The sequence below is a fragment of the Podarcis bocagei genome, assembly GCF_964188305.1.
Source record: "Podarcis bocagei genome assembly, chromosome: W".
Classification (NCBI taxonomy): domain Eukaryota; kingdom Metazoa; phylum Chordata; class Lepidosauria; order Squamata; family Lacertidae; genus Podarcis; species Podarcis bocagei.
This window is the reverse complement of record NC_138131.1, coordinates 45,790,623-45,807,536: the sequence shown is the minus strand read 5'-3', so window position 1 is coordinate 45,807,536 and position 16,914 is coordinate 45,790,623.

Sequence of the window (16,914 nt, the reverse complement as noted above, 5' to 3'; positions counted from 1 at the left end):
GTTAAATTTGGAGAACTCCTGGGCCCATCTCAACTGCCGTTGGTTGAGCACTCGCGCAGTTCTCCAATACTCTAGATTCTTATGGTCCGTGCACACTTGCACCTTATGTTGTGCACCAATTAGCAGGTGCCTCCATTTCCGGAAAGCCTCATGAATAGCAAGAAGTTCCCGGTCGTACACCGTGTAGTTCCTCTCGGATTTGTTCAGCTTTCGCGAAAAGAAGGCACACGGTCGCCACTCTGACTCCTCCTTCCCCGACTGCAGAAGAAGCACCGCCCCTATGGCTCTGTCAGATGCGTCTGTTTCGACCCTCAGCTTCTTTTGTAAGTCCACATGCAGAAGTTGTTCTTCCGAGGCGAAGGCCCTCTTCAGTTCCTCAAACGCTCGCTCCGCCTCCGCCGTCCATACAAACTTCTTTTTACTGCTGAGACAGTCCGTAATGGGCGCCGTCAGGTGGGCGAAGTTTCGGATGAACTTACGATAAAAGTTCCCAAACCCTAGGAACCTCTGCACATCCTTCTTGGTTTTGGGTGTTTTCCAGTCCAGCACTGCCTGCACCTTACCGGGATCCATGGCCAATCCCTTGTCTGACAGGCGGTACCCCAGGAATTCCACCTCCTTGGTATGAAACTGACACTTCTCCAGTTTCACCCACAGCCTGTTGGCTTGCAGCCTGCTCAACACTTCTCTGACGTCTCTCACATGTTGCTCCTCATTCTCCGAATACACCAACACATCATCTAGGAAGGCAACGCAATTCTTGTAGAGCAAAGGACCCAGTACGTGGTTCATAAAAGATTGAAAGCACGCTGAGCCTGCTTGTAATCCAAAAGGCATAACGAGATATTCAAATGCCCCCAAAGGGGTAAACATGGTGGTTTTCCATTCATCCCCTTTCCTTATACGTATCAGGTTGTACGCCCCCCTTAGATCCAGCTTTGTGAAAATCTTTCCCTTCCTCACCCTGGTCAAAATATCATCAATCCTGGGCATAGGGAAAGTCACTGGTTCAGTCACTGCATTTAACCTCCTAAAATCACATACAAGTCTCGGCTTGTCCGTGTGCTTTTTATCCACAAAAAACACTGGGCTACCCCCCGCTGCTTTGGACTCTCTGATGAAGCCCCTCTTCAGGTTCTTGTCAATAAATTCTCGCAACTCCTGCATTTCTCTGTCTGACATGGCATACAACTTGCCCACAGGAAGCTGTGCTCCAGGGAGTAGATTGATCTGGCAATCAAAGGGCCTATGAGGGGGTAGTTGGTCAGCTTCCTTCTCGCTGAACACGTCGCTGAGATCTGCATACTGTGGTGGTACCTTCACCTTCTCCATTACTTCTGTCCCTGCTAGGGTGGCTTGGGCCCCTGCTGAACCCTTTTCCCCTTTGCAGTGTTCTAAGCAATGTGCTGAACCAAAGGAAACCACTCTTTGATGCCAGCCCACCAGCGGATCATGTAGCGCTAGCCAGCTCATTCCCAAAATAATGGGAGCGCCTCCCAAGGTGGCCACATTAAACGCTATCAGTTCTGTGTGCCTTGCCACCCTCATTATCATTGGGACGGTCTGCAAGCTGACTCCTCCTCCCAACAACTCCCTGCCATCGATCGTGGTCACCTGCAGGGGGTTGCTTAAAGGGATCGTCTGTATCTGGTGTTCAGCAGCAAACTCCTTGCTCATAAAATTGCAGGAGCTGCCTGAGTCCAACAGCGCCTTTATTTTTAGGGGGTGTCCATTTTGCAGCTCTAGCGACACATCAATAACTAGAGCAGGTTGAGGAGCTTCTGGCACGGGCACTTTCACTGCTCTTTGGCCTGGCTGCAGTGCCCCGACTGTGGCAACCAGGCGTTGGCTTTTACCTGCTCCGTTTCTCCCTGCTCTCCTCCCTCAACAGCTCCCACCATCCCTTGCCATTCCTTCCTCTGGGGGCAGACTCTGGCAAAGTGGCCTGGCTGTTGGCAGAGATAGCATTTCCGGGCGCCTTATCCCTCCTTCTTAACCCCCTCACTGGGTTTTGAAAATGCGCGCGCGCGCGCTGTTCCGATTTCCATCGGCTCTGCCGGCGGGAAAGCTGGCTCAGGAATGTCTGGAATGCGGAACTCCTTCCAACGTTCCCCTCTCCCTTCCCGCCTCTCCAAGGCTCTTGCCTCCTGACGCGCTCCTATGGTCAGCGCAGATTTGGTCAGCTGATCCATAGACACCGCCCTGGGGCTCCGGGACAGCTCGTCTTTCACAGCCGAAGAAAGACCTTCTTCAAATAGCATCTGAATAGGTGCCGCCGATAAATCCCAACCCAGTCTGTGAATCAGCATGGTAAACTCAGTCCAGTACTCACGGACAGATCGGCTTCCCTGCTTGCAAGCCATTAGCTGTCTGCGCACCACCCCTTCCTCAATATCGCTGGAAAACATGATATCCATTGCTCTAAAGAACTTCATCGTGTCCTTTAGGACGTCATTGTGCGTTGCCATTAGGGGTCGAACCCAGTCCCGCGCCCCTTTCTCAAGATGCCCAATTACGAAAGCAACTTGCGATTCCTCATCAGGGAACTCATCGAACTGCACATTAATGGCATATTGCATCTCTGTCCTAAAGGCATGGTAATCCTTGGGGTCCCCCCCAAACTTCTGCACCAATCCTGGTACCTTTCTGGGGAACTGAGTGGCTCTCCCCTTCTTGTCTGCATCCTGAGCCCTTCTCTCCTCAAGCCTCGCCGTCTGCAGCGCAAGTTGGACTTCCAACGCTCGGTACCTTTCTTCCAAGCTTGGACCAGCGCCAACTCCTGCTCCTCCGGTTCCGGCTGGTTCGCTCATGATGCTTTCTCCTGCACAGGCAGCGTACAGAGACTGTCAGACTGCTGTAATGGGATGATTAGCTGCTTGTGCGTAAAATCGTGCTCCCTCAGAGTTTGTGCGACTCCACAAACCTCTGTGTGTGACAGAGCTCCACAAACATGTCTGCTCTTAGTCACTCGTAGAGTCTGACAGTGGCTGTCTGCGGAAGCGTTTCCAGCAAAGAAGCTCCTTAACGGAAACGCGTCTCCTGGACTCACGGCGTGACAGTTTCCGGCGAGGTGTGGGTCTCCCTATGGGAGACTCAGATACCTCCCCACTGTTCTCGCTGGAAGCGTCTCTGAGCCCTCCCTCCTGCTCGCATTCCCTCAGAGATCCACTCCTCCCCCTGCTGGTTCCTGCCTCAGCTGTTGAGTCTCTTTCTTCCTCCCTGAGACCCTCCACCGCCTGATGCTCCGATGGCAGTTCCCTGACAGGCAGCATGACCTATGACACTAGTGTTGAGGAGTAAGTGGTTTGGTTAGTGCTGAGGCGTTGCTGAGAGTGAAGAAGTCATGTTGTAAATAGTAACTTGTAGATAGCTTGTATGTTTACTGCTGTATATGATAAACTACAAGAATATGAAGAAGAATATGAAGAAGATCTGTGGAAGGGACATGGAAGAGACTTAAGGGCCTCGGACATAAGGTTACCAGGTTAATGAACTAGATGGATGGGATAGAAAGGACTGACAAAACCCGAGACCAGGAGGAAGAGACGTTGGATGAAGATTGGAAGAAAGTTTTAAAAAATTCTATTTAGGAATGTTTTCTAAAATTAATGAGTATTAGAAAAATGTTGGAACGAAATTATTTGGCTTTAGCAGAAATGTTAAAAAGAACTATGTAAGAATATGCTATGGTTATGAGAAATTGGTATAAATAAGATTTAAGTTTTAGGGTTTTTTATGGTAAGATAAGGTTAAAATAGATTAAGGCTATTTAATGACAGAATATTATGAAAAATGGAAAGGATTTGCTGTGACAATCAACAACTAGAATACAAAAAAGGGAGGTGTGAGGAGGTAGATGAAATAAGGTAATGACAGTTAAGGATTTGGGAATATTGGATCTGTTTTTAAATCTTTGTGGTTTATTTTTCAAATCAAATCAAAACTTTTATTGCATTAGCATACAGCCATAGCAAAATAGGACAGTACAAAAATGCTAGAGACAAGCAACCAAGCAAAATTCAAGGCGATATTGCTGGTGTAATGACATTTAACTTACCCTAAGACCATAATGCAAAGATTTAGTTGCCAGCGCCAGAAATGTAATGTGCGGATATATATAAAGAATTAAAACAGGTCCAGGCCTAGGACACACTACCCTGTCAGAGTAGCCCTGAGTTTCAGAGCCTGCACTATGAAGATTGCCACCCCACGTGAAATTTGGGGATTTGCGTCCACAAGAAGCGATTTCAAACAGTCTTCCTTAGACGTAATAGTGGACGGGATCAAGAGGAGGAGCTTAGATCTTATTGGCTCATAAATAGGGCAGTAGAAAAAGAAATGTATAAAGTCCTCTACTTCATTCATTGTGCATGAACATAGACGCTGAGTAATAGGGGTCTTAGAGTAAATCCCCTGAAGGAAGGCCGTGGGTATAGAATGGAAACGGGCCATAGTAAACGCTCTTCTCAAATTGGGCTCCGTTAGTTCTATCAAGTAGTTGGCAAGTGATCTTACCACTTTCACTTTAGGGAGCCACATGGAGAGACGGGCTGTGATGGACTGTGCCCGGTCCATGGCCTCGTCTCTTGTAAGAATCCAGGCCCGGATTTTATGTTGGTGCCAAGATGACAGCGTGTCTAGATCTGGGAGGGAGTAGCGTGCAGTAATAGTCTCCATGGCCTTGGACCATTTGTTGCTATGAGAACAAGTTAAAAAGGCTTGCCTGGCTAGTAGGGAACATGGGGCATTGATTAATTTACAATAAAAACTAATAATTCTAATGTGGGCTCTCGCAACAATGGAGGGGAGGCCCAGTTCTGTTCTTAACTGTGCAGCAACCGAGCCCTTGGGGAGACCCAGCATCTTTCGTGCAAAAGAGTTTTGCAGAATCTCCAGCCGTTGTAGTGTTTTTAAATTCCACCCCCAGATTTCAACCCCATACAGTAACATCGGGAGGACTTTACTGATAAATGCTTTTCTGACTGGTGGAACCAACTGGCCGCCTTTTGCATAGAAGAATTTCTCCAAGGCTTTGATGGTTCTACGGGCAGCCAGGATGGTCGTATTTAGGTGAGCTGACCAGCTAAGCCCATGCTGAAAAGTGATTCCCAAATACTTGAATGCTGAACAATATTCAATTCAAGTTTTCGTACCAAAAGTAAGAATTTTGGTTTTGGCGAAATTGATTTTGAGGGAGTTGGTATCACAATATGTCATGAGCCCTCTGAGCATGTTGTTTAAGCCCTGCTTGGTTAATGACAATATCACCATGTCGTCCGCATAGAGTAATATGGGGATCTTAAGCTGTTGTAAAGAGGGGGCAGATTGATTTAGGGCCTTCATAGTTGTAACGATGTCGTTGATATAGAAATTGAATAGAAAAGGGGCCAAGAGGCAGCCCTGTTTGACCCCTTTATTCAGAGGGAAAGAATCAGAAAGAGCTCCCAGAGGGCCGAATTTTACTCTGGCCGATATGTCATTATGAATTTCCATAAGAAGGAGGAGGAGTCTCTTATCTATGTTGGTGTAACTAAGCTTCTGCCATAGCCTATCTCTGGGAATGGAGTCAAAAGCGGAGGTCAGGTCCACAAAAGTCGCGTGTAGCTTGCAGTTGAACCTGTTTAGGTATTTATCAATCAGGGTAGATAGAACGAGACATTGGCTGGATGTGCTGTGACCTTTACGGAAGCCAGCCTGTTCCGGGTGGAATAGCTTTGTTTCTTCTGCCCACTCGAATAATTTCTCTAGCAAGAATCTAGAGTAAACCTTGTATGGTATGTCCAGCAGGCTGATAGGTCGATAGTTACGCGGAACTTGTGGATCCCCCTTTTTATGTATTGGGATGACTATGCTCTGTTTCCAGTTAGGTGGAATCTTAAGGGTGGCATTAATAGTGGTAAAGAGAGATGCTAAAATAGGGGCCCACCACGTCTGGTTCGATAAGAATACCTCAGGAGGAATCATATCCTCCCCCGGGGATTTATCCCCTGATAGCATGCTAATTAGTTGTATACATCTCTCTGGGGAGACTGGCTCCCAGGTGGGCAAGGCAGATGCTGGGAGAGTGGGGACTACGTTTACGTCGGAATCTGGGGCGGAATACAACTGAGCAAAGTGAGAGTGCCAACTGGCTGCTGAGATGTTATTAATGATGAATGAGGGGGGGTCTTAAACCTGCATTAATTAAATTCCAGAATTTTTTGTCGTCACGGGTTTTAATGGCCACTGACAGTGCCGTCCAGCGATCTTTCACAAAGAGCAATTTCTTATGTTGGAGCAGCTTCTTGTAGTATGAACGGAATTGAGCTAACTCCCTGGTTTTGCTCTGGGTGCTGTCTGATTTCATATCAGACTGAAGAAATCTAAGCCTACTTCTGCACTGTTTGCATTCTTGGTCGAACCAAGTTTGATTCTTCCAGGTTAGAATCGCACGGGAAGGTTTTGTAAGTGAAGGGAGCAAGTAGGCCAGAATTTGCTGGAAACTTGAGAAATGATTCACATTCATTGTTAACAGCTGAGCTTTCAGGGCTAGGATCTCTGGGGAATTTAGAAGGACTTTTATTTCTTGCTCCAAATAGATATCCCACTTCTTACGTCCGGGGGCTAAGATCAGTGAATCCTGGAGGTGGGGTGAGCTGGGAAGCCCCAGCAGTGAGTGGTGGAAGGAGATGGCGATTGGAAGGTGGTCGCTTTCGGTTCTGTTGAACACATTGAAACAATATACCTTATCATTAAATGCCGAGGAGGACCAGATGTAATCTATAACGCTTGCCCCTCTAGATCCTAGAAAAGTAAAGTATCCCCCGGACCAGTCTTTGGGTGTGCCATGCAAGCTATGCAGCCCGCAGTTTATGGTAAGCTCCAGCAGTATGATGCCAGCCCTATTAATGATTTTGTCATGTGAATTCCACGTAGGAAACCACTCCTCTTCTATGAATAATTGCGACTTATCGGTAAATGAGCTTATATCTGCTCCGATTCTGGCATTAAAGTCCCCCATTATAAGAATCTCTGACTTTGGAAATTCAGCCACAGATTTATCAAGGATAAATCTTAAATCCTCCCAAAACTGATTTGAATGAGAAGAGGGATAGACAGATGGATTGTACAAGTTTACACATATGAAGTCCCCAGCCGAGCTATTAGTGATGTGAAGAGTTTGAATGCAATTACTCTCTAACCAAAAGAGAGGAGAGGTATTAAGATGTAGCTCCTGCGAAACAAATGTTACCAGGCCTCCCCTAGGGCGCCCATACAAATGTGTTTTGGTCGCAGGAATCACAAAGGCGTCATAGCCCAGTAGGGATGGGGGGGATGAAGAGTCTAAGCACCAGGTCTCTTGTATGCCCATGATCTGGAATTTCGCTAAAAAATCTTTCATTATTTTTGCTTTCTGATTTTGATGTGCTATGTGTTTTGTTTTTGCTTTTTGCTTTTGACTTTTATCGATTTGTATTGTTTAATTGTTATTTGTTTTTTTTTCTTGTTCTTCCCCCTCTTTTTTTCTTTGTTTTTTTTTGTAATTTTAAAATTCTCAATAAACATCATAAAAAAAGTTCAGATGGCTTTCAAAAGTTTTAACAACAGTTCCCCTCCATGGCTGACCCTCCACGTCCTTCTTCTTCTGCTAGTATGAATGCTACACTTTGCTTTTCATGCTCATTTCATGATCCCTATTTGTGAATAGCAAGATAGGATGCAATTAAGCCATTAGCAGCTAAACAAACAAACATGCTAATTACGTTCTTTACAAGGCTTATTTTTTTTAATAGAGAAGCTGGAATTTACCCTTCATTAATCTGACTTAATTGCAATACCATACGCTAAAAAGTCAACATAAATTAGGGGCTGTGAACGATTCCCCCAATATTAAAGATGAGCTGGTGAATTCCTCTCCTCTGAAAATCCCTCCACCCCCGGATAACAAATGGCAGCTTCTTAATAAGGAAGTGTAATAGCAAACAACTGTGCCAAAATGAAAAGGGGACTGTTTTGCTACCGTCAATTGCATTTATGATGTAATTACCTCAGTGTAATAAAGAGGTGCTGGAGGAGACTCTTGAGAGTCCCATGGACTGCAAGAAGATCAAACGTATCCATTCTTAAGGAAATCAGCCCTGAGTGCTCACTGGAAGGACAGATCGTGAAGCTGAGGCTCCAAGACTTTGGCCACCTCATGAGAAGAGAAGACTCCCTGGAAAAGACCCTGATGTTGGGAAAGATGGAGGGCACAAGGAGAAGGGGACGACAGAGGACGAGATGGTTGGACACTGTTCTCGAAGCTACAAACATGAGTCTGACCAAACTGCAGGAGGCAGTGGAAGACAGGAGTGCCTGGCGTGCTCTGGTCCATGGGGTCACGAAGAGTCGGACACGACTAAACGACTAAACAACAACAACAACAAATAAAGATGTAAGCATCTTAAAAACCTACAAATCAATTCAGTTAGCAGCAGGATATGAAGGATGCCCAACTTTTGTCACTGCATCAGTTGGATCCATGATACTCCAGAATCCAATAAAGCCCAAAATTATCAATGCTCTGTGGAGTGCCAGAAATGCCTTCAGGGTATGGATGGGGAGTTTCCAGTGCTACACTCTTCAAGAAAAGCATATCCAGGACCAGATGTTAACTGCTCTGCTGCCACTCAACGTTACATCCCCGGTGAGGCCTCATGGAACATTTGTTCCATGATTTTGTTCTGGGTGTATGTAAGGGAACTAAAGGGCTTTGGTTAGAGTAGATTGTACATCATAGTTGTGTCATGTGGTAGAGCACAGGCTCCACATGCAGAAGTTCCCAGGTTCAATCCTTGGTATCTCTAGGAAGGGCTGGGAGAGAGTCCCTGCCTGAAATCTTGGAGAGTGTCACAGCTAGTCAGTGTCAGCAAGACTGAGCTAGCTGGAACGAAGACAGCTTTCTAAGTTCCAGATACTCTTTAGTGGAGACAGTAGTTGGAAATGACTCAAACGCCAAGATTTTTTTTTTTTTTTTTTTGCATTTTAAAATTTTATTGGTTTCCAACCAATTATACATTTTATCCATGTTACAACGTTCTTGTCCATTTTTGACTTCCTTCAACGTTACTGACAATCATTCGTAGTTATCCTTTCTTACACATTCCATTCTTACATATTGCCATTTTTCCTCCCTTCTTTCATTATTTCTAATAGACAATACTTATTGAATCTTTACAGTGCCTCTTTAAAACCCATTAGCGTTGTATTTACATCACAGTTATTTTCCAGATAACCCACAAATTTCCCCCAGTCTTGAATAAACTTTTGGTCTTTAGTATATCTAATTTTCCCTGTTAACCTGTCAAGTTCTACATATTCTGTCAATTTTTCTCTCCACTCTTCCACGGTTGGGATTTCCTCCTGCTTCCATCTCTGAGCTAACACAATTCTAGCAGCCGTTACCGCATACTGGAAAAGCTTGCGATCTTTTCTTTCAATATCCTTTCTTACAATACCCAATAGGAAGATTTCTGGTTTTTTAGCGAAGGTGTATCTCAGCATCTTTTTCATTTCGTTGTAAATCTCCTCCCAAAAACTTTTATTTTTTTTACATTCCCACCATTGATGGTAGAATGTCCCTTCTTTCTGTCTACACTTCCAACATTTATTGTCTACCTTATACATCTTTGCCAGCTTCACTGGTGTCATATACCACCTGTAAAGCATCTTCATCATGTTTTCTTTCAATAGGGTACACGCCGTAAATTTTATATTCACCTTCCATAACCTATCCCAGTCTTCCAATTGGATACTGTATCCAAAGTCCCTCGCCCACTGAACCATCACTGATTTCACTTCTTCGTCCTTCGTATTCCATTCCAGCAGTATTTTATACATTTTTGACAGATTTTTATGTTCATTGTTTATTATCTCTTTTTGGTATCTAGATTCTTTTTCCTCATAACCCCTTTCCTTCACCTCTTTTTTAAACATTTCATTAATCTGAAAATAGTGCAGCCAATCGTATGTAAAAACTTTGACTTGGTCATATGATTTTATTTTCCACTTTCCTCCTTCGTTGGTCACCATTTCTTCGTATTTTCCCCACTTTCCTCTCATATTGATTTTCTTTACCCCCATTATCTCTAACGGGGATAGCCAGTGGGGGGTTTTTGGTTCTAGTATGTTTTTATATCTATCCCAGACCTCTATTAACGCGCCTCTGAAACTGGTCACCTTGTGGACCCTCTTTTTGTCGCACCATAGGTACGCGTGCCACCCAAATCTGTTATTATATCCTTCCAAATCTAGAAGTTCTTTGTTTTCCAGCTTTACCCACTCTTTTAACCAGCACAAACATGCTGCCTCGTAATACAGTCTCATGTCTGGTAGGGAGAAGCCACCTCTTTCTTTTATTTCTGTCAATAATTTTAATTTAATTCTGGGCTTCTTCCCTTCCCAGACATATCTTGAGATCACCTTTTGCCAGTCTCTAAAATCTTTTGTACCTTTTATTATGGGTATAGTTTGAAACAAAAATAACAACTTAGGAAGCACCATCATCTTAACCATTGATATTCGTCCCCAGAATGATAATTTCATTCTGGCCCAGGTCTCCAAATCTTTTTTTATTCTATTCCAAACTGGGGTGTAGTTGTTTTGATATAAATCAATATTCTTTACAGAAAGCCATATTCCCAAGTACTTAACCTTTCTAACTACCTCAATCCCTGTTCTTTGCTGCAATAATTCAATCTTATCCTGATCCAAATTTTTAACAATCATTTTTGTTTTCCCTTTGTTCAATTTAAATCCTGCTATATTACCAAATTTCCCCATCTCGTCCAAAATCTCCTTTGTACTTTCTATCGGCTCTTCCACCGTCAGGACCACATCATCTGCATAAGCTTTGACTTTATATTCATTGGCACCTAATGTCACCCCTTTAATTTGTTTGTTTTGTCTTATTGCATTTAATAGGGTTTCCAGAATCACTATAAATAACAGTGGCGAAAGCGGGCACCCCTGTCTTGTTCCCTTAGCTATTTTGATATCTTCAGATATAACATTATTGACTATCAGTCTTGCTTTTTGTTCTGTGTAGATTGCCCTTATGCCATTCAAAAATTCCTGGCCCACCTCCATAACCTCTAAGTTTTTCATCATAAAATCCCAGACCACATTATCGAACGCTTTTTCCGCGTCTACAAAAATTAGACATGCTGGTTTGTCGCACCTACTGGATAGGAATTCGATGATATTAACTATATTTCTTGTGTTATCATTTATTTGTCTTCCCGGCAGAAAACCAGCTTGGTCTTTATGTATGATTTTTGATAGTATCTTTTTTATTCTTTTAGCTAAAACACCAGCAAAGATCTTATAATCCGTATTTAATAAAGAAATGGGTCTGTAGTTCTTAATTTGAGTTGGGTCCGAGTCTTGTTTTGGGATTATTGTAATAAATGCCTCTTTCCATGTATCTGGAATATCCCTCTCTTTTAATATGTTATTCATTACTTCAATCAGCGGGGCTATCAACGTATCTTTCATTTCTTTGTAATAACTTGATGTAAACCCATCAGGGCCCGGTGCCTTCCCTCTTTTTAATTCTTTTATCACTTCTTCTACCTCTTCTCTACATATTAAGGCATTTAACTGTTCTTTTTGATCTATCGGAATCTTCCTCAACATCTTTCCTTCCAGATATCTTTCTATTTTTTTCTTTGTTGTTCCTTTCACTTTTCCTGTATAGTTGTTTATAGTAGTCCACAAACCCTTTCCTGATTTCTTTCGGGTCGGTAATTTCTTCTCCATTTAATTCAATTTTGTTAATCAGTTTTTGTTCTTTTCTTCTTTTTACCTGCCAGGCAAGCCATTTTCCAGATTTATTTGCAAACTCGAAATTTTTTTGTCTTAACATTTTTATATTCCATTCGACCTCTTTATTTATTAACATAGCAAATTGGGTTTGTAGAGCCTTTATTTCCTGCTTTATCTTCTCATTATTGGGTTTTTTAATCAGCTTTTGTTCGTTATCCGTAATCTGTCTCAAAATCTCTCTTGTCTTTTTTTCTTTATTCTTTCTTTTCCATGCGTTTTGTTGGATACATAGGCCCCTCACCACTGCCTTACTTGCATCCCATACAGTACTCAGTTTTGTCCCTTTATCTAAGTTATCCTGAAAGTATTCTACCAGTTTTTTCTGTATTTTTTCAGCAAATTTTTGGTCGGCCCATAAGTTATCGTTCAATCTCCATCTGAAAGTTCGCTCTTCAAATCCTTTTAACTCCATCTTGATCGGGTTGTGGTCTGAGATAACTTTAGCCTGTATTTCAATTTTTTGGATTCTTGGTATGAGTTCACTCGAGACCCATATTTGGTCTATTCTTGACATTGATTGGTTTGGTTCCGAGTGATACGTAAATTGTTTTTCTAGAGGGTGCCTGAATCTCCAGATATCAATTAGGTTACAGTTCTTGATCATCGTAAAAAAAGTCTTAGGCAGCTTCCCTTCTTTACTCTTTGCTTTCCTTTTTTTTATATATAAAATTTTTTATTGCGTTTCTTTTCATAGGTTCACAGATTCAGTTACAAAGCAAGAAACAAGAAACAGTTTTTAAAAAAAAAATAAAGAAAAATAAAAAAGAAAAAAACAAGTTAATTATGTTTCAGATCATCCTTCTATAAGTTACTTTCCACTGGACCTCCTCACATCCTCCCAACATTGCGTTCTTTAAACTAACAATATCAGCAATTTATCATCTTATTTCACCGCTTACTGTACCTTTCAATTTATTATGTTGCCAATTTCAAAAACTTGTAATTCAATTTGATACCTTTAAAATAAACATAATATATTTGTTTCAAGTTTGTCTCCTTTTTTTTTTCATAACTTACTTTGTCATTTACCTAATCAAGTTGCGGAAGCATAACGTTTCTTAGTCGTGCACCATCTTAACATTCAAACAACTTATAATATTTTTGCAAATAGTCCTTGAATTTTTTCCAGTCCTCCTCAATTGTTTCTTCGCTCAGATCTCGAATTCTGCCAGTCATTTCTGCCAATTCCATGTAGTCCATCATCTGCGTCTGCCAGTCCTCCAGTGTGGGTAAATCTTGTGTCTTCCAGTACTTTGCGATAAGAATTCTTGCTGCTGTGGTTGCATACATAAACAAAGTTCTGTCTTTCTTTAACACCTTCCGGTCCACCATGCCCAGAAGGAAGGCCTCCGGTTTCTTGGGGAAGGTATATTTAAATACCTTTTTCAATTCATTATATATCATTTCCCAGAAGGCCTTCACTTTCGGGCAGGTCCACCAGAGGTGAAAGAATGTCCCTTCTGCCTCCTTACATTTCCAACATTTGTTATCAGACAGGTGGTATATCTTAGCTAGCTTGACTGGGGTCATGTACCACCGGTATACCATTTTCATAATGTTCTCTTTCAAGGCACTACATGCCGTAAACTTCATACCGGTGTTCCACAACCTTTCCCAGTCCTCAGACATAATGTTATGTCCAACATCCTGTGCCCATTTTATCATAGCAGATTTAACTGTCTCGTCCTGTGTATTCCATTTAAGCAGCAAGTTATACATTCTCGAAAGTACCTTAGTTTTTGGTTCTAATAGTTCCGTCTCCAGTTTCGATTTTTCCACCTGGAAACCAACTTTTTTATCCATTTTAAAAACCTCTTGAATTTGAGCATAATGTAACCAATCTCGCACCTTACTTTTTAGTTTATCCTGGCTCTGTAGCTTCCAGTTGTCTCCAGTTCTTTCAATTAATTCCCAATATTTCGGCCAGTAGGCCTCCATATTGGGCCTTTTTTTGAGAACCTTGGCCTCCATCGGTGATAGCCACCTCGGGGTCTTACCTTCTAATAAATCCTTGTACTTCATCCAGACGGCAAAAATTGATTTTCTGACAATATGGTTTTTAAACAATTTATGAACTTTCGCCTTGTCATACCACAAATATGCATGCCTACTCTTTGCTTTCCTTAATCTATCCATTTCTGTTGATACCACACCGTTCATGTCTCCCATTATTATAATTTTTTTATCCAAGTATTCAAATAGTTTTTCTTCCAGTAGTCTAAAAAATTCTGTCTTATTCCCATTTGGAGCATAAATTCTGATAATTATCAATTCTTCGCCTTGCCATTTAATTTGGGCCGCTATTATTCTTCCTTCTTCATCTTTAAATAATTGACGGGACTCAATTTTGTTTTTAATATATAGGACAACGCCTCTTTTTTTCTTTTTGTCCGAAGATATAAATTCATTCCCTAACCTTTTATTAATAAGGATTTTCCTATGTTTTTTGGCCACGTGCGTTTCTTGAAGGCATATGATGTCCAGATTCTTCTTCTTTAGAATATGTTCAATTCCGTTCCGTTTCTTCTTATCGTTCATTCCATTGATGTTCCAGTTCCATAATTTTAGCGTCATTCTCCTTACCACTATCTAGATTTAAAGATTTAGACTTAAAACCTTTCTGTCTCTTCTCCTTCTTCTTCTTCTCCCTCCTCTTCCGACTCTCTTTCAGTCTGCTCTTCTTCTTCACCTAATTCAAATTCTTCCCTCCTTCTTGTTCCTCCTTCTGCTCCTTTGCTCTCTTCCTCCCCTTGTTGTAATTCTTTATATCTTCTTGTGAATTTTCCAATTTCCTCAGGACTTAGCAATCTTCTTTTTACTCCTTTGTAGAAGAATGAGACACCTTCCGAAAATTCCCATCTGAAATCAATCTTGTTTTTCTTGAGTAATTGTACCAGTGGCTTGTAGGCTTCTCTTCGTTTCAACAACCTTATTGGAATATCTTTAAATATAATTATGTAATTCCCATCAATGTAAAGTCTCTTCTCTCTGTTCCTTTGCAAAATCAAGTTTCTCATCTCTCTATCTTTAAAGGTAATTAGACAATCACCTGGGAATTTCTTTACCCTACTTGATCTGATTTTGATTCTGTATGCATTATGTATTGTCTTTGCCAATTCTTCTTCCGATATCTCCATCCACTGCGCAATTTCCTTTATTAGTCTTTCTCTTATATTCTCGTTTTGCATTTCCGGTACTTGCCTCAACCTTAAATTAACTTCTCTCTGTTTCAGTTCGTTCATTGCGATAGAGTCTTTTATTTCCTCTTGTATTTTATTTAAATCTGCAATCTCATTTCTCATTTTCTCCTCTTCTCGCTTCATCTCTTTCATTTCCTGCTTTGTCTTCTTAAATCCCTCATCCACTCTCCTAGAAACCTCCTTAATCTGTCCTTTCAGTTCACTGACTGTCTCCTCGATCTTTTTATCCATTTTCCCTATTTTATTGTCTACCTGTTCTAACTTTGTCTCCAGATTCTTTTCACTTTGTTTTATTTCTGCAAACATCTTCAATATTTCTATTCTAAATTCTGTTTCCTGCTTTGAGGCTCTCCTGTCTGTTGGTGTCCCCCCTTCTGTCCCTTTTTTCTGTGTATGCGACATGTTCCTCTGTATCTCAATATCCAATATATACTGTGTATACACTATGTAGTTTTGTATTTGCGTCACTATTAAGTACTCTCAAACGCTATTAGGTTAACCACCCAAAAACAGAAGATATCTCCTATATAAGGGGGGGGGAAGGTATAGCAAGAAAAAGAACAAATTACAAAAACACAATTTCCTTAAGCTTTCCTCTCAGTGTCCTAAATATTGTCGCTTCCCCTACCCATATGGGGGGGGTAGTTATTAATCCGCGTTCTTCTTGCCCCTATCTGGGCTAATCCAGTTCAAGCTGGTCAAGATACTCTTCTTGCCCCTATTCGGGCTAAATCCCACCAAAGCGTTAGACAGGTAGAACTGTACTTTATATTTCTGAGTAGTCCAAAAGGCGATGTCTAGATTTGAGGAGTAGGTCAGCTTAAATCTTCCAATGTAGTTTTTAAGTTGATATTAATACTAGTCCCAAAAGTGTAGTTCAGTAGTGGAGGGGGTGTCTCACTTGCGTAGTTGTCACCTAAGTATTTCGCCAAACCTAAGTCACCGCCACCTAATTTTCAAATTTGTGTTTGGCTTGAACCAAACCAAACTGAGAGGGTAATTCTTCCAACCTAAATCACAAAGAGAGTGGTTCTTCCACCTTAGGGAAAGAGAGTCTTTAAATAAACTTCCACACTGCCTATTTCCAGCTGTTCATTTTAGTTTGTTTTTTAAATTCAGTTCACACTGATTGAACGTTCCTTAGCAGAGTTTTAAGCAAGGGGGGAGTCCGGGGGGCCTCCAAATAGTTTCCTTTTTATTTAAAGATGTTTTAGAGTGGTCTGGAATGGCGTCGGAAGTCCTTCTAATCCTCCAGTTAATATGGCGTCGGAGTTTCTTTCTAGCTTAATAGCTTCTTCACTGAGGTGTGACCAATAGTCCTCTCTATTCTCCTATAGCCTCAATTACAGTTATTACTGGGTCTCTCTTACTCACGAAGCTTCTCTGTTCCCCCTTTAATTTCTTCTTTTCTCCTCTTTCTTTACCGAAAGTTACTTTTTAACTTAGTTAAACTCAAGTCCAAAAAGTCTCGGGGGAAACAGAAACAGTAACCGCTAGCGGCAACTTACTTTCTCTTTTGGCTCTGCAGACAGTGCTGCGTCTTTTTCGATGATGTCAGACGAGCCGCTGAACTCGGATTCTTCTCTTTTTTAGCCGGGAGCTTTCTTATTATTTGTCACTAACTCTCAAAGTTCTTGGTAGCAAATCCGGCTTTCTTCGTGTCGAGAGCGGAGCGCTATTCTCTGCAGGCTCGGGGCTTCGCTAGTTAGCCGCCGCAATGGCTGCCCGATTGTCCGCTGCTCGTTCCGTCGCTCTCTTCGCCTCCTTTCAGGGGTTACCTGGCGAACCGGACGAGCGGCTTTGACACCGCCGGGAACCTAGACCTCTAGACACCCTCCAGAGGTTTATTGGGGGGTCTTGGAGAGTCACA